This window comes from Dendrobates tinctorius, unplaced genomic scaffold, assembly GCF_039654945.1.
Source record: "Dendrobates tinctorius isolate UK_male_01 unplaced genomic scaffold, ASM3965494v1 ptg000062l, whole genome shotgun sequence".
NCBI lineage: Eukaryota > Metazoa > Chordata > Amphibia > Anura > Dendrobatidae > Dendrobates > Dendrobates tinctorius.
In genome coordinates this window covers 16,651,970-16,676,705 of record NW_027361730.1, presented here as the reverse complement: position 1 = coordinate 16,676,705, position 24,736 = coordinate 16,651,970, and the positions used below count along the sequence as shown (strand labels likewise).

Here is a 24,736-nt window from a genome sequence, read left to right as displayed (position 1 = left end):
TTCTCCCACTTAAAAAGATGAGAGAGGCCTGTAATTGACATCATGGGTAAATCACAGCTATGAGAGTCAAAAAGAGAAAACAAATCCAGAAAATCAAATCTACGTTTTTCTTAATATTCATTTACCAATAAAGTCCAAAGCACATAATAGTGTCACGTCGCCGTTGGACTCAGGGGCTGGTGTTCGTGCCTCAGCCACTGGGAGGCGCCGGACTGTCACGTCGCCGTCGGATTCAGGGGCTGCTGTTCCTGCCTCGGCCACTGGGAGGCCCCAGACTCCTTCAACTGGGGGTGCCAGCAATAGGAGGTCTATGTCCTCATGTGGGTCTGCTCCTTTGACGCATGCCTCTGTATTTGGCATCACTGTTTCTCCTGTGGGTGATGGTGGTGACAGAGAAGGGGCTCCTGCGCAGACATCTGATGGGCACAGGCTTCGCTCTTCTGTCAGAGGTGAAGGGGTTGGTGCATAGTCATCTGGCCTGGTTCTGGGCGGTCCAGATGAGGTCATCAGACTATGAGCCTGTGAGAGATAGCCTTATCCTTCAAATACTTTGGAGTCTGTCCTGCAGGCCGCCAGATATAGTCTTGGTTTCCCCAGTGTGCTATTGTTTAATTGCTATTCTTAACTCTGACCTTAGCCTGGATTTCTGACCACTCTACAGCCTGCCGATTTTGTACCTCTGCTGCTCTCCCGGTTTATGACTCTGACCTTAGCCTGGTTTTCTGACTCTTGTACAGCCTGCCGATTTTGTACCTCTGCTGCTCTTCCGGTTTATGACCCTGACCTTGGCTTGGATTTTGACTCTGCTTCAGCCTGCCGATTTTGTACCTCTGCTGCCCGCCTGGTTTCAAATTGGCCTCCTGACTACGCTTTCGGTCCGGTTTATTAATCTCTTTCTGGCGACCGTCCTGCTCTGGTCCGTTGCTCTTATAGGCAGCTACCTCTGGGGCTCTGCTGTAATTCCAGATCCCTGTATAGGGGTAAAGGGTCTCAGGGATGCTCGGGGAGCTGTTTTACTGCAGCTCAGACTCGCACCAGACGGACGTCAGAAGTAGTAAGTGCTAGCACTCCAAATTAACAATTCACATATATCCTAATTGGTGAACGAAATGCTGCCTAAGGATGTTGAGAGATTCCAGGAATAGGGTTTTATTAAAAAATAGATTAACACATATTTGAGAACAGAAAAAATTAAAAAAACAGGGTGGGAATAAACCTCCACTAAAGAGGATGTGTAATAATCACAGGCAGAGCCCCCTTCACAAAAAACTCATGAGCTAAATATCTGTCAGATGTTCAAAATTATATATATCAGGAATACACTGTTCATAAATAACAATCATCAAAGCCAGGAAAGGCCAATTGAGCCCACACAAAATAATTAATACCTCATAAAGTGCATAGTGCATATAATACTTAGTACAAAAGTCTAATTGTTGTGGACTAAAAAATGGCACTGACCTCAATTGCTTACATCAACACAATACTTCTCATGGTTAACAATTCCATAAGCCAGGGAATGATGGAAAGACTACTCTGTCTACATAAACAAAGAATTTTTGTAAACTTCAAAAAGTGCATAGTGCATACAACGCTTAGTGCAATAAGGAAACTTACAACACATAGAAACCCCAACAAAGGAATACATATCAATCAAAGAATCCCAAAATTATGTATCAATAGTACAGAGATAATATAATTTAAGCAAAGGATTTCATCACCTAAAAGCTGTGAAGAGTAACGAGATGTGACAGGAGGCAGGAACAGCCACACATCCCCATGGGGTGAGGAATATGTGGCTGTTCTATGGGGTTTCTATGTGTTGGAGCTATGTTCTGTCTACAATAACAAAGTTTCCTTATTGCACTAAGCGTTGTATGCACCATGCACTTTTTTGAAGTTTACAAAAATTCTTTGTTTATGTAGACAGAGTAGTGAGTTTTCTGTGAAGGGGGCTCTGCCTGTGATTATTACACATCCTCTTTAGTGGAGGTTTATTCCCACCCTGTTTTTTAATTTTTTCTGTTCTTAATTATGTGTTAATAAATCTATTTTTTCATCAAACCCTATTGCTGGAATCTCTCTATATCCTTAGGTGGCATTTCGATCGCCAATTAGGATATATGTGAATTGTTTTTCTTAATATGTAAATGAGCTGAGAAGATCTATGAGCCGGACATTTATTTCCCAGAGAATCTGCCTTCAGAGTTTATTATAAATGAAAAGGGATGTTACCTGTGTGAGGGATGTAGATCAGGAGAGCAGACTGTCAGTCATTACACATCATTACTGGCAACTCCCCCTTTCATTTAAAATAGGCTCTAGGGACAGATTCTTAGGGAGATCTGTGTCTGACCCATAGAGCTAAACGGTTCATCTGCATATTAAAAAATATGTAGATTTCACTGCAGTAAAACATCAAATCACAAATATCAAGATATCTTTATATTCAACTTTATATAACATGGCTGCCCATATAGACAGCTTAGGAGGGTTGATCTTACTTACAGCTGCCCTTTAAGGGACCCTTCTAACAAAATTAGATTGTTCAAAGTTTACAACAGAATCGCTAGAGCTCTCAGCGGCAAGTAACCTTGTTATGAAAGAAATAATAAAAGATACCTGATTTTTAGTTACAAGTTGCATCAAGTTCCCATTTAACCCCTTAACACAATTTCATGTATAAGTACTTCTGGGAATGCGGTGACTTCACCAACTAAAACACATATTACTTGCGGTGACTTCACCAACTAAAACACATATTACTACGTAATTAGTCAAATATTAAATTCCTTTTATATTGAAAACACTATATGGATATTGTTTAAATAGAATATAACCTTTATTCAATTAACCCCTTCACTACCAAGGGTGGTTTGCACGTTAACTCCCGGGCCAATTTTTACAATTCTGACCACTGTACCTTTATGAGGTCATAACTCTGGAACGCTTTCATGGATCCCGGTGATTCTGACATTGTTTTCTCGTGACATATTGTACTTCATGTTAGTGGTAAAATTGCATTCAAATAACTTGCATTTATTTGTGAAAAAAACGGAAATTTGGCGAAAATTTTGAAAATGTCGCAATTTTCCAACTTTGAATTTTTATGCCCTTAAATCACAGCGATACAGCACACAAAAAACTTAATACATAACATTTCCCACATGTTTACTTTACATCAGCACAATTTTGGAACCAAAATTTTTTTTTGTTAGGAAGTTATAAGGGTTAAAAATTGACCAGCGATTTCTCATTTTTGCAACACCATTTTATTTTTAGGGACCACTTCACATTTGAAGCCACTTTGAGGGGTCTATATGATAGAAAATACCCAAAAGTGACACCATTCTAAAAACTGCACCCCTTAAGGTGCTTAAAACCACATTCAAGAAGTTTATTAACCCTTTAGGTGCGTCACAGGAATTTTTTGAATATTAAAAAAATGAACATTTAACTTTTTTTCACAAAAAAAATACTTCAGGTTCAATTTTCTTTATTTTACCAAGGGTAACAGGAGAAATTGGACTGCAAAAGTTATTGTGCAATTTGTCCTGAGTACGCTGATACCTGATATGTGGGGGGGAACCACTGTTTCGGCGCATGGCAGAGCTCAGAATGGAAGGAGCGCCGTTTGACTTTTTCAATGCAAAATTGGCTGGAATTCAGATCGGACGCCATGTCACGTTTGGCGAGCCCCTGATGTACCTAAACAGTGGAAACCCCCCCAAGTGCCCCCATTTTGGAAACTAGACCCCCCAAGGAACTTATCTAGATATGTGGTGAGAACTTTGAACCCACAAGGGCTTCACAGAAGTTTATAACGTACAGCGGTACAATTAAAAAATCATATTTTTTCCACAAAAATGATCTTTTCACCCCCAATTTTTATTTTTCCAAGGGTAACAGGACCCTAAAAGTTATTGTGCAATTTGTCCTGAGTACGCTGATACCCCATATGTGGGTGTAGATTACTATTTGGGCGCATAGCAGAGCTCAGAAGGGAAGCAGCGCCATTTGACGTTTTTGGCTAGAATTGAGATCGGACACCATGTCGCGATTGGAAAACCCCTGATGTACCAAAACAGTGGAAACCCCCCACAAATGACACCATTTTGGAATCTAGACCCCCCAAGGAACTTATCTAGATGTGTGGTGAGAACTTTGAACCCCCAAGGGCTTCACAGAAGTTTATAACGTACAGCAGTACAATTAAAAAATCATATTTTTTCCCCAAAAATGATCTTTTCACCCTCAATTCTTATTTTTCCAAAAGTAACAGGACCCTAAAAGATATTGTGCAATTTATCCTGAGTACGCTGATACCCCACATGTGGGTGTAAACCACTATTTGGGCGTATGGCAGAGCTCGGAAGGGAAGCAGCGCCATTTGGCTGGAATTGAGATCGGACACCATGTCGCGTTAGGAAAGCCCCTGATATACCAAAACAGTAGAAACCCCCCACAAATGACACCATTTTGGAAACTAGACCCCCCAAGGAACTTATCTAGATGTGTGGTGAGCACTTTGAACCCCCCAGTGCTTCACTGAAGTTTATAACGTCCGGGCGTGAAAATAAAAAAATCGTATTTTTTCCACAAACATGATCTTTTAGTCCCCATTTTTTTATTTTCCCAAGGGTAACAGGAGAAATTGGACCCCAAAAGTTGTTGTCCAATTTGTCCTGAGTACGCTGATACCTCACATGTGGGAGAAAACTACTGTATGGGCACACGTCGGGGCTCGGAAGGGAAGTAGTGACGTTTTGGAATGCAGAATTTGATGGAATGGTCTGCGGGTGTCATGTTGCGTTTGGAGAGCCCCTGATGTACCTAAACAGTGGAAACCCCCAACAAGTGTCCCCATTTTGGAAACTAGACCCCCTAATGAACTTATCTAGATGTGTGGTGAGCACTTTGAACCCCCCAGTGCTTCACAGAAGTTTATAACGACCGGGCGTGAAAATAAAAATATCGTATTTTTTCCACAAACATCATCTTTTAGTCCCCATTTTTTTATTTTCCCAAGGGTAACAGGAGAAATTGGACCCCAAAAGTTGTTGTCCAATTTGTCCTGAGTACGCTGATACCTCATATGTGGGAGAAAACTACTGTATGGGCACACGTCGGGGCTCGGAAGGGAAGTAGTGACGTTTTGGAATGCAGACTTTGATGGATTGGTCTGCGGGTGTCATGTGCGTTTGGAGAGCCCCTGATGCACCTAAACAGTGGAAACCCCCCACAAGTGACCCCATTTTGGAAACTAGACCCCCTAATGAACTTATCTAGATGTGTGGTGAGCACTTTGAACCCCCCAGTGCTTCACAGAAGTTTATAACGACCGGGCGTGAAAATAAAAATATCGTATTTTTTCAACAAACATCATCTTTTAGTCCCCATTTTTTTATTTTCCCAAGGGTAACAGGAGAAATTGGACCCCAAAAGTTGTTGTCCAATTTGTCCTGAGTACGCTGATACCTCATATGTGGGAGAAAACTACTGTATGGGCACACGTCGGGGCTCGGAAGGGAAGTAGTGACGTTTTGGAATGCAGACTTTGATGGATTGGTATGCGGGTGTCATGTGCGTTTGGAGAGCCCCTGATGTACCTAAACTATTGAAACTCCCCACAAGTGACCCCATTTTGGAAACAAGACCCTCCACGGAGCTTATCTAGATGTGTGGAGAGCACTTTGAACCCCCAAGTGCTTCACAGAAGTTTATAACGCCTGGGCGTGAAAATAAAATAAACATTTTTTTCCGCAAAATTATATTTTTGCCCCCAATTTATTTTCCTAAGGGTAACAGGAGAAATTGGACCCCAAAAGTTGTTTTGTAATTTGTCCTGAGTAGGCTGATACCCTACATGTGGGGGTAAAACACTGTTTGGCCACATGGCAGAGCTTGGAAGGGAAGGAGCACCATTTGACTTTTTCAACGCAGAATTGGCTGGAATTGAGATCAGACGCCATGTTGCCTTTGGAGAGCACCTGATGTGCCCAAACAGTGGAAACCCCCAATTATAACGCCAACCCGAACGCCAACACACCCCTAACCCTAATCTCAGCCCTAGCCCTAACCCTAACCCTAACCCTAGCCCTAACCCTAGCCCTAACCCTAGCCCTAACCCTAACCCTACCCCTAGCGGGAAAATGGAAATAAATACATTTTCTTTTAGTTTTATTATTTTTCCCTAACTAAGGGGGTGATAACGGGGGGTTTGATTTACGATTTATGGCGGTTTTTATGTTTGGCGGCTGTCGCACGCTAAAAGACGCTTTTTATTGTAAAAATAGTTTTTGCATCACCACATATTGTGAGCTATAATTTTTCCGTATTTTGACCCACCGAGTCATGTGAGGTCTTATTTTTTGCGGGACGAGTTGACGTTTTTATTGGTACCATTTTCGGGCACGTGACATTTTTTGATCGCTTTTTATTCCGATTTTTGGGGCGCAGAATGAACAAAAACCAGCGTTTCATGAATTTCTTTTGGGGGGTGCGTTTACACCGTTCCGCGTGCGGTAAAATTGATAACGCGTTTTTATTCTTCGGGTCAGTACGGTTACAGCAATACCTCATTTAGGTCGTTTTTTATGTTTTGTCGTTTTTTTGCAATGAAAACAATTTTATATAAAAAATAATTATTTTTGTATCGCTTTATTCTGCGAGCTATAACTTTTTTATTTTTTTGCGGATGATGCTATATAGCAGCTCGTTTTTTGCGGGACAAGATGACGTTTTCAGCGGTACCATGCATATTTATATGCGTCTTTTTGATCGCGCGTTATTGCACTTTTTGTTCGGTGGTATGATAATAAATCATTATTTTTTGCTTCGTTTTTTATTTTTATTTTTTAAGGGGTTCACTAAAGGGGTTAACTAATGGGACAGTTTTATAGGGCAGGTCATTACGGACGCGGCGATACCAAATATGTGTACTTTTATTGTTTTTGTTTGTTTTTATTTTGAAAAAATGGATTTATTGGGGAATATTTTTTTTTTTTTTTTTTTACTAATTTATTTAGCGATTTTTTTAAAATTATTTTTAACACTTTTTTTTTTTTTTTTACTTTATTACCTTGTCCCAGGTGGGACATCACTGTCCTGTGACAGATCGCTGATCTGTCACATCACAGATCACTGTGACAGATCAGCGATCTGACACAGGCACTGCAGAAGGCTTCCTCATGCCTGCGCTTTGCAGGCACTGAGGAAGCCAGCTTCCTCAGGCCCCCGTCGCCATCTTGGATTCGGGGGCCTGGAGGAAAGGAGCCCCCCGCAGCAGCGCTGCACATTGCGCTGCCGTGGGGGGCTCAGGGAAGCACGGAGGGAGCCCCCTCCCTGCCGATGCTTCCCTTTAACCCCCGGTACACCGCGATCGCGTTTGATCGCGGTGTGCAAGGGGTTAACGTGTCGGGGGCGGTCCGTGACCGCCCCTGACACATTGTGCCGGGTGTCAGCTATGATAATTAGCTGACACTCGGCCGCGATCAGCGGCGCTCACCACGTGGGCGCCGCTGATCGCGATGACGTAATATTCCGTCCATGGTAATTAGGTCCATGGTCACATGGACGGAATATTACGTCAATTGTAGGTAAGGGGTTAAAATATGCTATTATAAATTATGTCATATGGCCTCAATGCTAAATTTGTCACCATTAAACTACAGCCTACCCTGTTACATTTGGTTGTATCTTGTAAGAAGGCATATTAGGGTAGATATCCCAAGTTCCTATTCAGGTAAAATAAAACATTTATTTTTGGAGACTGTAACAAATTTTTTTTAGATCTGTTCTTCCTCCAATTAGAGTACATCTTCCTTTAGTCTTTTATAGAGGATATAGGTAATCATTTATTCTTTACTTCACTGCCTATTAATTTAAAATATTAATTTCCATTCTCTTTTACTTTCTCTATTTTTCAATTTTCTTACTCAAATACTTCCTCATAAGAGATATCATATCTGGCCTAGCTGAAATTGGATGTGTAACTGTAAAGTGCTCGAAACCATTCCATTCACCCTCATTCTAATTCTGAGCAACTTCTGTGGGTTGTAGACACCACCTCTTGCTACTGTACAGTACCTCTATTGGTGAGAGCAATGACAAAATACAAAAGTGACCAAAACAGCCAAAAAGGATTAGAATAGAGAAATGGTCTGTGATCACCCCCTATAGAACCACTGCTTTATAGCCTAATTGCCTATAATTTCTACCTGTTGTCTGTTCCATTTGCACAACAGCAGCAGAAATGGATTCACAATTTGGTGTTGCTTCATAACTGGACAGGTTGATTTCACAGAAGTGTGATTAACTTGGAATTACTTTGTGTTGTTCAAGTGTTCTCTTTATTTTTTGAGAAGTGTATTTAATTTTCGAAAGGGTAGTAGGAAAATATGGACGCCATAATTTGTAGTGCAGTTTTATCCAAAATGTGACCATGTCACTTTTGTAGTCAAAAAATTGCTGTTTCGGAACAAAAAAGGAATGCAAATTTGGCTGAAGCAGACTGCAGATGCCATGTTACATTTGCAGAGTACTTGAGGTGCTAAACAGCAGAAAAAACTCACCCTGTTGTGGAAACTAAACCCCTCAAGAAATTAAACCAAGGCCATGTTCACACGTTCAATGGTTTAGTCTTATTTTTACCTTGGTATTTGTAAGCCAAAACCAGGAGTGGAACAATCAGAGGAAAAGTATAATAGAAACACGTCATCACTTCTGCATTTTTCACCCACCCCTGGTTTTGCCTTACAAATACTAATGTAAAATACTGACCAAATATTAAAGGTGTGAACATGGCCTAAGGGTGTGGTATGTGTTACCCAGATGTGCTTCACATTTATTCATTTTATAAGCCTGGGGTGTGAAAATTACAATTATCATCTTCATAAGAAGTAATAAGAGAAAATGAACGCTTACAGCCCAACACAGTGCAGGGTGATTGGCATTTGCCAGAGAGCAAATTCGACATTGGAGTCCTGTGCTCTTCACGGATGAGCGCAAGTTCACACTAATCATATGTGACAGACCTGACAGAGTCTGGAAATGCTGTGGAGAACTTTCTGCTACCTGCAACATCTTCCAGCATGACCGGTTTGGCAGTAGGTCAGTATTGGTGTGTGGAGGCATTTATTTGAAGGGCTGCACAGGCCTCCATGTGCTAGACATAGGTACCCTGACTGCCACTAGGTACCGGGATGAGAGCCTCAATGCTTGTCTGGAAGCATTTCCACTGAAGTTGGATCAGCCTGTAATTTGATTTTCCACTTTGATTTTGACTATCATTCCAAATCCAGACCTCCATGGGATATTAATTTTGATTTACATTGATCATTTTTATGATTTATTGCTCTCAACACATTCCACTATGTCAGGGGTGGGGAACCTCAGGCCCCAGGGCCATTTACGGCCCTCGATGACCTTTTATCAGGCCCCCGAGCAGATTCTCAGGGACTGCATTCTTGGGCAGGGAGCTGTATTTTGTTTGCCACAAGCTCATTAATTTCTTCTTGCTCTGTTAGCACACACATGCAGTGTTCACTACTGAACATTGAAGGGCATGCAATGAAAGATTAAGTCATGAGACCAGTGCCAGATTCAGGATGTACTTTGTGGGCGGAGTTTGTACGACCCCCGGAGGATGGTATTAATATCCAAATGGCCCTTGGCCGAAAAAAGATTCCCCACCTCTGCACTATGTAATGAATAAAGGTGTGCAACTGGAATATTTCATTCAGTGCTATCTGAATGTGGTATTTTAATGTTCCTTTTATTTTTTTGAACAGTGTATTTTAGGGTAAACCAACATGTTTATGGAAGAAATATTTTAATTTCTGCATCTCAATGTTAGTCACTTCTGCAAAGAACCTGTGGGTAAAAAATGGTGCCTTTGAAGCTCTAAAAAACTATAGAGAGAAAAATACTTTATCTGAAAAACGAATTAAAGCTGCCAAAAAGGAAACAAAGAAGCACATTGCTAAGGAGAGTAAAACTAATTCCAAACTGTTCTTCAACTTTATCAATAGTAAAAGAATCATAAGTGAAAGTGTAGGCCCCTTAAAAAATTGTGAGGAAAGAATGGCTATAGATGACGAGGAAAAAGCTATTATATTAAACACCTTCTTCTCAAAGGTATTCACGGTGGAAAATGAAATGCTAGGTGAAATGTCGAGAGACAAAGAAAACCCTATATTAAGGGTCACCAATCTAACCCAAGAAGAGGTGCGAAATCGGCTAAATAAGATTAAAATAGATAAATCTCTGGATCCAGATGGCATACACCCACGAGTACTAAGAGAACTAAGTAATGTAATAGACAAGCCATTATTTCTTATATTTAGAGACTCTATAGCGACGGGGTCTATTCCACAGGACAGGCGCATAGCAAATGTGGTACCAATATTCAAAAATAGCTCTAAAAGTGAACCTGGAAATTATAGGCCAGTAAATCTAACCTCTATTGTTGGAAAAATATTTGAAGGGTTTCTGAGGGATGTTATTCTGGATTATTTCAATGAGAATAACTGTTTAACTCCATAACAGCATGGAATTATGAGGAATCGCTCCTGTCAAATCAATCTAATCAGTTTTTATGAAGAGGTAAGCAATAGACTGGACCAAGGTGAGTCCTTGGACGTGATATATCTTAATTTTTCCCAAGTGCTTGATACTGTTCCACACAAGAGCTTGGTACACAAAATGAGAATGCTGGGTCTGGGGGAAAATGTGTGTATATGTGTAACTAACTGGCTTAGTGATAGAAAGCAGAGGGTGGTTATCAATGGTATATTCTCTAACTGGGTCGCTGTGACCAGTGGGGTACCGCAGGGGTCGGTGTTGGGACCTATTCTCTTCAACATATTTATTAACGATCTGGTAGAAGGTTTGCACAGTAAAATATCGATATTTGCAGATGATGCAAAACTATGTAAAACAGGCAATACAAGAGAAGACAGTATTCTGCTACAGATGGATCTGGATAAGTTGGAAATTTGGGCCGAAAGGTGGCAGATGCAGTTTAACAATGATAAATCTAAGGTTATACACATGGAAAGAAGGAATCAATATCACCATTACACACTGAACGGGAAACCACTGGGTAAATCTGACATGGAGAAGGACTTGGGGATCCTAGTTAATGATAAACTTACCTGGAGCAGCCAGTTCCAGGCAGCAGCTGTCAAGGCAAACAGGATCAAGGAGTGCATTAAAAGAGGTCTGGATACACATGATGAGAGCATTATATTGCCTTAGTACAAGTCCCTGGTTAGACCGCACATGGAGTACTGTGTACAGTTTTGAGCACCGATGCTCAGGAAGGATATAATAGAACTAGAGCGAGTACAAAGGAGGGCAACAAAATTAATAAAGGGGATGGGGGAACTACAATACCCAGAGAGATTAGCAAAATTAGGATTATTTAGTCTAGAAAAAAGACGGCTGAGGGGCGATTTAATAACCATGTATAAGTATATAAGGGGACAATGCAAATATCTCTCCGAGAATCTGTTTATACCAAGGAAGGTGACGGTCACAAGGGGCATTCTCTGCGTCTGGAGGAGAGAAAGTTTTTCCACCAACATAGAAGAGGATTCTTTACTGTTAGGGCAGTGAGAATCTGGAATTCCTTGCCTGAGGAGATGGTGATGGCAAACTCAATCGAGGGGTTCAAGAGAGGCCTGAATGTCTTCCTGGAGCATAACAATATTGTATCTTACAGTTATTAGGTTCTTTAGAAGGACGTAGATCTGGGGATTTATTCTGATGGAATATAGGCTGAAATGGATGGACAAATGTCTTTTTTCGGCCTTGCTAACTATGTTACTTACTATGCTATTATGTCTCTACACTTTTAGATGAATTCCGTATGGATCATGGGGGGTTATGATGTTTTTGCATATAGAGGCTCTGCAGATATAACATGTTATCCACAACTTATTCCAGCCAAAATTTCTCTCCTAAAATGAAAGGTGCTCCATTTCTTCCAAGCCCTGCCGCATTCCAAAACAGTAGATTTTGACCAAATATGAGTTATTGCCACATTTGTGAGAAATTCCATAATACATTGTGGTGTTAATTTTCTCCTATTAACACTTGTAAAAAAAATTGGGCTTTTGCAATATTTTAATGGAAAAACTGTATTTTTTCAGTTTTTTAATTCCAATTTGCATTACTTCTTGTGAAGTTAACCCTGAAGGGTTAACAAACTTTCCGACAGCAGTATCTTTGGTTGGCTTGGCACTTGGTATCTATGATAATCAATATGTTGATCATTCGTATATCGTGGACCATTTGGTAAATTTGTAATTGGCCAGGTACTTGTTTTTTTCTTGCCGGAAAAAGAAATGTATTGCAAGGGGGTTAGCTTTCCCATCTTTTAATACCCCATAAGTTGTATGGTAAAAGCAGCTTTTTGTTCCCTGCTCGGGTGATATTGTTTTATGAGTACTGGTACTGTTCCAGGATTTAAATTGATTTTTTACCAAAGATACCTTTAAAAGACCAACATCTGTTTCATCCTTTACTAATAACATAGACCATACACTTGTAACATTTGCTCTATGCCAATATGCCAACATCGGAATTGACCTCAAACAATAATTCCTTTCTTCTCAAATTGCATAAAAGCATTAATGAACTCATTATGTCATCCCCAATTTAATTTATCTAAGCAATGTTTAGAAACAAGTAGTTGAACACATAGACCCCAATTTATCAAGACTGTTGTTGACCCCCATATATATACAGCCACCACTATCTTCAGTTACAGTATACTTCTATGCTAATTCCTAGGTGATTTGATGACTCTATTCTAGACCCACTAGCAACACACGTGAACAGATCAAATGGTGAAACCTCTTCACTGATTAACTAATCACTTTTACGCCCAAGTAATTATCATCGTTTACTGCACAATGTCCTATATACTCTTTGCAGGGAATTAAATATTTATGTTCTATTTCAGACAAAGGATGTCCTGTCTTTTTGTAATATGGGACTGTATGACCATTAAGAACCACATACAAGTTTTTCTGATATTTATATGCATAACATGTGTGTAAAAGATCTGGATAAATGTAGATGTCATGAATAATCTCAATCTGTTCCTCCCTCATTAATGATACTGCACAGATATAATCATTGCATGTCATCTAATCATAATCAATGCTTGTCATGTCTCAGTTTTAGCCTCTTTGTGATCTCACCAACAGCGTTACATTATGTCTCTCAATATTTAGGAAATTAATTATTGCGGTTCGACAAAATAAAATCTTACATTTTTCACTTGGGAGTGCTACGTGCTGTAATATATCAAACAAAACACGACCCAGGTTATTATGGGGTGCCCTGAAATGGAAATGTATTCTTACTACTATAAAAATGCATGATAAAATTACCATAGTACTCACATTTTATGAAACACCTATCTTTATTTTCTGGACTGCCATTCTAATGCTGCTGACTGCAGAAATATCCATTGCAAAAAAGAGGTGGACAGGCACATCCAAAAATAAAAAAATCTGCAAGCTTCATTCCAAATACATATCTTTAAAAATCTATACAAGGATGATGTGGTACATGAGCCGCTCTGACGCGTTTCTGGTGCCTACAGCTCTATGACTAAGGGCACAGCAGGCGCCAGAAGCGTGTCAGAGCGGTTCCTGCACCACATCATCTTTGTATGGATTTTTAAAGATATGTATTTGAATGTATTGGATGTGTCTGTCCACCTCTTTTTCCATTGGATATTCTTACTACTAGCTCAGGAGAGGGAGGCAACACCCCGTATTAAAACCTTACTATACGCAAATGTTGACGGCAGCGTTAGGTTCTGCATGTGTACCAACTCAAACCAAGCACAATTTTTGTGTTTTTTTCTTTGTATTTTTGTATTCTGTACAAGTCGGGGTGTGGCCTCCCTTTCTGGAGCTGGAAATTGTATATAAGGCTTCACCAGACTGGTGTCCACTGGTTGGGACCCAGTCCTTTTGTCTGCCCTTATTCGCACACTGACGTCAACATTGACACATGGTAATGGTAAGGTTTTAATATTAGACAGTGTAGAACTGTTCCGATCAGAGGTACCTTGTCATGGTGGGACGGCTTTTATGCTATTTTTTGTTAAAAAAAAGTATTACTAAATACTCTGTTATTTAAATACACTTTTTGCTTTTTATTTACTTAGTTACAGCAGGGTTTTTGCTCACTTTTTCTCTTGTACATTTTATATGTTTTGTGACCAATGTAAACATGCGTTTATGTTCAGCATGTATACCAACTCAAACCAAGCTCAATTTTTGTGTTTTTTTAGCCTGGAGATTGGGTGACATTACAATGACACATAATGGAGAGTTTGGAACCTCGATTTAAAGGTTTGTACCAGGACCAGCTGACTACACCAATGTCTATGAAAGTTAAAGGAAAGTCTACTTGGGAACATCCTTCCCATTGTAACAGGTTCTATAAAAAACTAATACTCAAACAGAAGTATTTTCCTATGTCCATGTTTCTTATAATAGTCATGTTTTTGTCACCGTCAACAAATTATCAGCATATTCAACAATTATCCAAACAGTGGAATAACAAGTTTGTTAGCTATCATGACTTCAAAGCACAGACAAAAAAACATAGTAACATAGTTTTGAAGGCTGAAGGAAGACCTTATGTCCATCTAGTTCAGCCTATTTTTAGTGCAGCTGTTCTGCATTGTTGATCCTGGGGAAGGCAAAAAACCCACAGAGTAGAAGCCAATTTTCTCCATAGGGAAAAAAATTCCTTCCCCTAAGCTGGGTCAACCATCTTCCTATAATATTCTGTTATTCGTAACCTTCTATACTGTTACTCACAAGAAAAGCATCCATTCCTTTCTTAAATTCATTCAGTGAGTTGGCCATCACCACTTCCTCAGGAAGAGAATTCCAGAGTCTCGCTGCTCTTACTGTGAAGAACCCTCTTCTATACTGGTGCAGAAATTGTCTTTCCTCCAAACGAAGAGAATGCCCCCTTGTTCTTGTCACAGTCCTTGGTACAAACAGTTCATTGGAGAGATCTCTGTATTGCCCTCTGATATACTTGTACATATATATTAGGTCTCCCCTAAGTCTTCTCTTTTCTAGACTAAATAGACCTAATTTTGATAACCTTTCTGGGTATTGTAGTGAACCAACTCCATTTATCATTTTAGTAGCCCGCCTTTGAAAAATATTATTATTAAACACATCACAATCAAAACATTTTTTGCTTTGAGTGCTTTGTATCATTTTGTGTCACACATTATAATTTTTTTCTATTTCTTTTCAAAACAAAGCATACGCTAATATATTTTTTCTGTAATTTTTGACATACACTACAAAAAAAGAAAGAAAAATAGGGCCTGCACACTTTTAATATTAAATTAATGTACAGGTGCACAAGTATGCTATGTGGCCAATATAAAGACATATGACACAATGCATCAGCACAATGACTAATGGATACATGAACTCCATCCATAGTAGTTTTAAGAATTAAAACCAGAAGGATGTATACAGACTGTGCCCTGCTACCTGCCACCATCGCACTCTAACAAGCATCTCTATTCTTCCGACAGGTATGTCCATCCACCCAGCTCTCCTGCTCTCCTGCTGTCTGTCTATGAAGGACACACAGTGCGTCACCCAGCTTTGCACATAGACTTGCCTCTGCACCTAGCATTCACATGGTATGTCCATCCACCCAGCTCTCCTGCTCTCCTGCTGTCTGTCTATGAAGGACACACAGTGCGTCACCCAGCTTTGCACATAGACTTGCCTCTGCACCTAGCATTCACATGGTATGTCCATCCACCCAGCTCTCCTGCTCTCCTGCTGTCTGTCTATGAAGGACACACAGTGCGTCACCCAGCTTTGCACATAGACTTGCCTCTGCACCTAGCATTCACATGGTATGTCCATCCACCCAGCTCTCCTGCTCTCCTGCTGTCTGTCTATGAAGGACACACAGTGCGTCACCCAGCTTTGCACATAGACTTGCCTCTGCACCTAGCATTCACATGGTATGTCCATCCACCCAGCTCTCCTGCTCTCCTGCTGTCTGTCTATGAAGGACACACAGTGCGTCACCCAGCTTTGCACATAGACTTGCCTCTGCACCTAGCATTCACATGGTATGTCCATCCACCCAGCTCTCCTGCTCTCCTGCTGTCTGTCTATGAAGGACACACAGTGCGTCACCCAGCTTTGCACATAGACTTGCCTCTGCACCTAGCATTCACATGGTATGTCCATCCACCCAGCTCTCCTGCTCTCCTGCTGTCTGTCTATGAAGGACACACAGTGCGTCACCCAGCTTTGCACATAGACTTGCCTCTGCACCTAGCATTCACATGGTATGCCTTTCAGCTAACCCCAGCTTACCCCAGTGTTATTTATGACCTTGTTTACTCTGGCTTGATCATATACATCTGGTCCACTCTTAATTGTCTGGCCAAGATGAGCAGAGACCACTCCTCTCTGCTTCACACCTGACTGCACTTAGTTGTACATATATTGCAGAGTACAAGTCTGCATAGACTTCAGTCTGCATTGTGATTGCTATAAGTGTGTGCTAGAAGTGTGAAGATTAATTTAAGAATTAAAACCAGAATTGAACCAGAAGGGAACTGAAGGTAACTGGACACAGTCACTGGAAACAATGTTTCTGTTTGTTTTCACTTTCACCCCAATAATCCATCACTTTCTGCTAATTCCCCTAATCCCTACTCCTAGTAAGGAACTGTTCATCTCTTCTTCAATCCTCCCCATCCACCTCACCTCCGCCTCAAAACTGTTCCTTAACATACAATCCTCTGTCTCCAAACACAGACAGCCCCCTCATGCCCTCTCCTGCTCCCACCTGCTAACACTTTCTCTGCTCCTCACTGCTGGTGATATCTCTCCAAATCCTGGTCCTCCTCACCACATTCCCACAGTCATTTCTACCTCCCATCCACGCTCTATCACAACCTTCCGTAACCTCTCCAACCTTATACCCATTCACCCAGCCCCCGCTTCCCCAGTCCCACTAACAGGAGCTCTGTGGAACGCTCGCTCTGTCTGCAACAAGCTTTCCTACATCCATGATCTTTTCGTTACTACCAAACTCTCCTTCCTCGCCATCACCGAAACCTGGCTCACCCCTTCTGACACAGCCTCTCCTGCTGCACTTTCGTATGGCGGCTTCCACCTTTCTCACACCCCCCGCCCCAGCAGCAAACATGGTGGAGGAGTTGGTTTTCTCCTGTCAGATACCTGCTCCTTCACCCCAATCCCACTGCCACCCTCTGTTACCCTCCCTTCCTTTGAGGTGCACTCTGTGCGCATCTACTCCCCCTCCAACCTCCAACTGGCTGTCATCTACCGCCCCCCAGGGCCAGCCACCACCTTCTTTGACCACTTCACCACCTGGTTACTTCATTTCCTTTCCGCGGACATCCCTACTATCATCATGGGCGACTTCAACATCCCCATTGACACTTCCCTCTCAGCTGCCACTAAACTTCTATCTCTCACTTCCTCCTTCGGCCTCACTCAATGGTCTTCTACAGCCACCCACAAAGATGGCCACACACTGGACCTCATCTTCACCCGCCTCTGCTCCCTATCTAACCTCTCTAACTCACCTCTTCCTCTCTCTGACCACAACCTGCTCACATTCTCTTCCCTCTTCACTCCATGTCTACAATCCCCACCCCACAAACTTTCACACCCTCGCAGGAATCTTAAACACCTTGACCTACACTCATTCTCCGAATCCCTCCTCCCTCTTACAGATATAAGTTCCTTACACAATGCGGATGACGCTGCCGCTCTATATAACACCACAATAGCTGTAGCTTTGGAATCCACTGCCCCACTTACACATACCAAAACTCGCAAAATCAACAGACAGCCCTGGCACACCAGCCTGACCAAAGAGCTGAGGCGAGCTTCCAGGGCTGCTGAGCGCAGATGGAAAAGATCCCACTCCAACGAGCATTTCATCGCATTCAAACAGTCCCTCACTACTTTCAAGACCACACTCGCCACAGCTAAACAAACCTACTTCTCATCTCTCATATCCTCCCTGTCTCACAACCCTAAACAGTTATTCAACACCTTCAATTCTCTCCTCCGCCCCCCAGCACCTCCTCCCTCCCCACTCATCTCAGCTGAAGACTTTGCCTCATTTTTCAAGCAGAAAATTGATAACATCAGGGACAGTTTTGGTCAACAACCCCCAGAGCCCTTCCTCCCGACTTCCCAGCCCTCCACCTTCAAAACCAACTTCTCCACCATTACAGAAGATCGACTCTCCACTCTACTCTCAAGATCACATCTCACCACCTGTGCACTCGACCCGATCCCATCCCACTTCATCCCAAACCTCACCACAGTCTTCATCCCAACCCTAACCCATCTCTTCAACCTATCACTAACAACTGGTGTTTTCCCCTCAAGCTTTAAACATGCCTCCATCACACCTATCCTCAAAAAGCCCTCTCTTGACCCATCCTCTGTATCTAGCTATCGCCCTATATCACTTCTCCCATACGCCTCCAAGCTACTGGAACAACACGTCTACCTTGAACTGTCCTCCCATCTCTCTTCTTGCTCCCTCTTCGACCGCTTACAATCTTTGCTTCTGGTGGCTTAGCCTGTTCCTGCCATCCTCCTCGGTGACCCATTCATAACACATCTCGATTGTAGTGAAAAAAATCATGTTTTACGTGTTACTAAAATGCGTCAAATGCTGCTGTGTTTCTTGCTAGCATTTAGACATGCCAAAAAAAGTGTAATCTAAACGTGGAAATAACTTCTCATTCAACTTCTTTAATTTTAATTGGTAATGATTTGTGTTCACACCCCATGTAATGAGAGCTTTATATAAGTTAAAAATTCCATTTATAATTAGACTTAATTATCAATCGTTCTTTAAATTGCTTTATTAATTGTTTCAAATAAATATTTATATTATAAATGTATTTCTAAAATTAAGTGACCATTTTAATGTGATGAGATAGACAATTAGACACACACCCCTATCTGGTTACAACTTACCTAGAAATATTCAAACAGGGTGGAATTCTGTAGCTAATTTAGATTTCTCTTGAAGAAACACTCCCTGAAACTTTTTATTCTCATAATATATTGCAATAAAGATAATAATACAGAACTGTATACTTACAATTGATCATTTTTACCTTCTAAACAGATAATTCTTCTCCTTTCTGCCCTATGTAGAAGCAGGAAGTCACTCATCCCTGCATTTATCATTCCCCTCTTCAACTCCTGACCCAGCTGCTCCCTCTTTCCCCTGCCAGGGACTTTTGCAGTGACTTATGACTCATACAGGGAAAACTGTCCTCCTGTTTCTATATACGGCCATGTGACTCTTCTCTTAGCAAAAGTCTAAGGTGTGTGTGGAGTGTGGGTGCAGGTTGCAATTCTATTAATAATAAATAATAAGTTTAATTAGTATTTTAATTACTCTTTTATATGACTGAGGACACCCATTTTTGTAGTTTCAGAGCTACAATCCCCAGAATGTCTTTGAATATCTTCTTAGCTAAAGTAAGGAAGACATGATGTCACTTGTAGTTCCACAACATAAGTAAAAATAAAAAATCAATCAACTGTGCTTTCTTAATTATAGGGTGCTCCAGATTAAGTGATATAGCGCCCTTCACCTTCTATTGCACTTAGGAAATTATGGATGCCTATAAACGTGAAGGAGGAAGTGTGATCTCTCAGTTATGTTAGGGGTCTAGTATTGGCAAATTTTGGCCTGGATGGCAATCTCGCAGCAGGGGCCCACAAATTGTGGCGGCCCATTTTAACCACCAGCATAAAATCAGCAGTGGTAATAAGGCTTCGAAAAACGGTTCGGCTACTTTCACAGTGCGTTTAGGGATGCGCTCGGTGGCCCCATCGGGGCATATGTCTGAAACCCCCTCCTTACCCAGCAAAATGTAGTCCAGATGTATGCGGTGATGGGGCCATAGACTATAATGGTGCCGGCAGAGTGAACACGCACTCTGACTTGCATCTTTTTCAGTAGTGTACGCCTACAGAAGGCGGACACCAAGACACAGTCAACTAAGTCTGAGTGTACTTCTCCAGTAGCAGTATACTCCCGAGACTAATGATGTCTGAGTGCACGTTCGCTGTGTCCTTAGACCCTGTTGGCGCACACGGCCGCATCTTGCTTTGAGAGAGTTCGGACATATGCCCCAACCGAGCCACTGAATGCAATGTGAAAGCACCCTTACTGGGATCGAGTACATGTGCAATCCTATATATGTTACTGAGCTGTGAGAAACATCACAATCATCTGAAACATAATTTACATACACTACATACACTTATTTGTAAAAAACTTTGCTACATTCAAATACATGGTATGAATCTAAAACAAGGCGTACTCTGTATTACAATGGCAGCATCTGCCAAGTGAACACATTTGAAAAATACTTAAAGGCGTTGTCCCATGAACAAAAGTTCATTTTAATCAATAGATCTTGGAATAATAATAAGTTCCACAATTGGATGTGTTTAATTTGTATGTCCCTGTGCTGAGATAATCTTATACATGTGCCCCTGCTGTGTACTATGTAATGGCTGTGTCTGACCGTACAGGGCCATAGTCTGATCACACCACAGCTCCTGGGCAGGGGAGGAAGCAAAAGAGAGTATATAGACAGGACAGCAGATCACAGCTGATTATATCCTTCAGACACAGCCAGTACACAGTAATGTTAGTGGCAGGTCCGGTCTGTAACACACAGCTATTACCTGCTGTGTATGAGGATGGCTCACCCCATGCACCTGCTCCATATACCCACTACTGACTTGAGATGTACACGTGCCGCAGACGTTGGTAAGGGGTTAATAGACTTGGTCACATCAGTGGAGACTGACGCACGTTCAGATTAATCTCTGCATGCTGTTATCCAGATCCACAAAGTTGTCAGTCACGATGAGACAATCCCCCAAACGCCTCTCACACAGTATACATTGTTGTAATACAGCCATCACAATTCACCGCCGCTGCGACTATACACAGTGTTGACTTGTTGCCCATGCCCTCCAAAGTGTACAGTGCAAGATATAGTAGAGTATAGTATTACCAGTTTAACACCCCTCCCCTCACAAAGGGTATAAAGTGTAGCAGATCCTGCAGCCCCACAGGGTTACATTAATCTGTAGCCCCCAAAATAATAAACTGCTGCCCTCAAGGGTAACAAACCCTGCCACCCATAGCAGCCTGCAGCCCCCAGGGTAAAATTCATGGTTAGCCTCCAGGGTAACATATCCTGCAGCCCATAGCCGCCTGAAGCCCCCAGAGTAGGATATCCTGCAGCCCCCAGGGTAACATACCCTACAGCACCTAGCGGCCCCCGATGTAACATTCCCACATCCCTTCTACTATAAATACACAGGCCAGGAGCTGCCAGCAGGGGAGAAGTCCTTAAAGGCAACATAGCAAGAGGAGGAGTGTGGTGCAGCCAGCAGTGAGCACCGCCGAGGTCCGGAGTTGCAGGAGAAGACAAGTGAGAATCCCAGGGCTTGTGATGTGAGTAAAGCAGATGTGGCCACGCAGAGCGCGCTGCATGCTCCGTCTGATATATTTTTAGACTTCCAGCGGCCACTAATGTAGCAAGTTGCTGGGTTTCCCTGAACAGTTGTCGGAGGACCGGTCTGGGGAGCATCTGTCCCTTGGACGCCCCAGCCCAGCCCGCCCCTGCGGTCTGTATTCACAACAGAAAAATCTGCCGCAAATACTGATGTGTTAGCGGAAAAACCTCAACATAAAATACGTTTGATTGCGATGCATTTTTCCCTTTCATTAATATGGGTGAAATATGTAGCAAAAAGGTTAAAATAATTGACATGCTGCGGATTTAAATCTGCTGCAAATCTGCAAGGAAAGAATAAGTAACGTGTGCATGAGACTTCAGGGATCACATTTTGCTAACACTAGGTTCTGTGACAAATCTGCACAGAAAAAAATGTGACAAAAACAATACAAAATTGCAATATGTGCCCAGGCGCCTTAACCTGTGTGCCCCCCGGTGAGCTTTTGGTGAGTTTTTGACAGTGCCAGAAACGTGGCACTTCTAGGTCCAGCAAAGTGGATGGGATTCATAGAAATGTCAGGCCCACTGTGCTTTTTTCTGACTCAACACAAACTGAAGGTTTATGCTGATGGTGCGCGTTTGAAATCCGCAACATGCCAATTTCTCTTGCTTTTACGCTGAGTTTTATGGGCGGATATTCCCTCATGCCTTTTTAGTGAATTTCCACAGGGGTAACACATCAGAAACGCATGTGATCCATACATGAATGTGGTAATAAGATTTTGTCAAAGTCAAATACCAGGAGGTATAAAAAACAAAGCAGCTTTATTTAAAACATAAAGGCTGTGTGCCCACGTTGCGTTTTTTAAGCGTTTCAGCCGTGTTTTTGCCGCAGCGGAAACACTTAAAAAACGCTAATAAGACGCATCCCTATGCAATCCTATTGGATTCCGCAGTTTCTGTGCCCATGCTGCGGATTTTCTCGCTGCGGAAACGCATAGCGGTAAAATCCGCACCATGTTCATTATTTCTGCAGAATCGCGGCGATTCTGCCGCCATAGGATTGCATTGAAAGACTCACTTTACGCATGTGGCTATGCCCACTATGTGTAAAGTGAGCGCTTCATGTGTGGGTGGTACCCAGGGTCTGGAGGAGAGGAGACACTCCTCCATGCCCTGGGTAACAAATAGAATTAAAATAAAAAATCGGGATATATTTACTCTCTGTCTCCCCCGGAGTCCTCCCGCCACGCTGCCAGCATCTTCCGTTCCCAGGGATGCATTGCACGAATGACTTGAGATGACATCACAGTCTCGCGAGCATCCCTGGGAGCGGAACGTACCGGGAGCGCCGCTGAGGACATCGGGGGCCGTTAGAAGGTGAGTACATCCATATTTTTTTAAATTTTTTTTTATTTTTTAGATTTTATCTTTTACTACTAATGCTGCATAGGAAGCATCAATAGTAAAAAGTTGGTCACACTTGTCAAGCACTATGCTTGACAAGTGTGACCAACCTGTCAATCACTTTTCCAAGCGATGCTACAAATTGCTTGGAAAGCGCAAGCATTCTGCAAGCTAAAAACACTTGCAAAACGCTTGGGTTTTGCGGGAAAATACATGAAATTCCACATGCGTTTTACCCGCGGCGGGGAGTTGCAGAAGTGCTGCGGACAATTCCGTAGCATTTCTGCAATGTGGTCACTTAGCCAAAAAGTAAGATTAGTTTGTTGCGCTAATAAACCTAGACCACTAAAAAAGTGATCCAAAAAACCTTTTTGATTATGATGGAAATTCACATAAAAACTCCAATACACACAAAAAAGTTTTACTTACATAAAAATAGTCTCCAATCCAAAGAGAAACCCAAAGATCCAAGCAAAATACACTACTGATTTTTATATAGACACTTTTTACCATTCAGGTATATATGAATCATAGAATCAATCCTGGTATACTGTATCACCTAATACATGATGTTCAGCTTACTGAGCCACAAATAAGTAAAACTGGCCACAACAAAATAAGATATACTGTTATGAGATTTAAAATTCTAAATTGATAGAGTCAATATTCCCCAATTGTCAGTGTCAATTTACTGCAATCCGTTTCTCTTGGGTGAGAGAATGGTATCACAGATGTGGAGAAGAAGGAGAACTTAATTTCCCCATCTTCTTCTTTGTCCGAGTCCACGGATGTCGGACTGTACTCAGATGTCATCCGAGTGCAGCTGATGTTTTACGAGTGCCCATGGGTGCACGTGATCTGATTTTTGGAGCCACTCTCAGCATGCTGCGATCTTTTTTTATACCAATTTGGCATGAGAAAAAAACCCCCATGTCTGCGGTGCCCCATAATATAACAATGGGCCAGGTGCTAACTGACAAAGCATTAGAGAACACTTGTATGATGTGTACGCTTGTGTGAGAGAGACCTAACTCAGCAGGAGAGGTTTTGGGATATCATAAGCCCTGAGTTGTACGATATGTTACTGCCATAGGCATAAGTACCATATAGGATGATGCGGAACAGACCGGACTATCTAGCCCGGCACTGTATATGAGCATTGCCTTATACTGTGTATAGGGGTAGATTGGGTAGCATGCTAATTACTGTACTTACCGTCCATGGCCATTATCCCAGGCTCAGAAGTAAATCACATGGACCAGACACATCATAAGCCATAACATATCCTATAGTGTGTGATAACATACATACCTGTCACTGCAGGGAGCCCACACAGAAGAACATGGAGATACAACTACACCCACTGTGCCAACACAGATGTTCTATGCAGGAGAGGGTGTGACCTGTCATCTGCACTGTCTGGCCAATCATGGGTGAATCTGGGCAGGCACAGAGGTGATGGCACCAACTACTGATCACATTACAACGTCAGGGAAAACAAGGAAGTCAAAGTTTTCTTCTTGCTGCAGTGATGTAGTAGTGGATGTGCTGGCTGCAATGACAGCTGTTCTCAGGAGCAGGCGCAGTAAGTGCAATGTGCAATTCAGTGACATGGCCACTAGAGGGCTATAATCGTTCTATGTGGACATCCGGGACACTGCCTGTTATGATATGTGACCTCCGCAAGCTCCAGTGTTTATTGCTACTAAGTTATTATTATTGCTATAGCGATTACTAATATAGGGGAAA

General features: G+C 42.0%; 1 protein-coding gene across 2 annotated transcripts in view; it reads right to left on the bottom strand.

Annotated features, from left to right (window-relative positions):
* Window positions 1–24,448, bottom strand: part of LOC141092954 (TRPM8 channel-associated factor homolog) — a 54,788-nt gene extending 30,340 nt beyond the window's left edge. The window contains exon 1 of one of the 2 annotated variants that reach the window (XM_073579332.1): window positions 24,299–24,448. The gene's annotated coding sequence lies outside the window, so the exon portion shown is untranslated. Of the gene's footprint in view, window positions 1–24,202; window positions 24,275–24,298 lie in introns of those variants that run through there. The other variant, XM_073579333.1, reaches the window with a different exon arrangement.
* Between the last annotated feature and the right edge of the window lie 288 nt (window positions 24,449–24,736).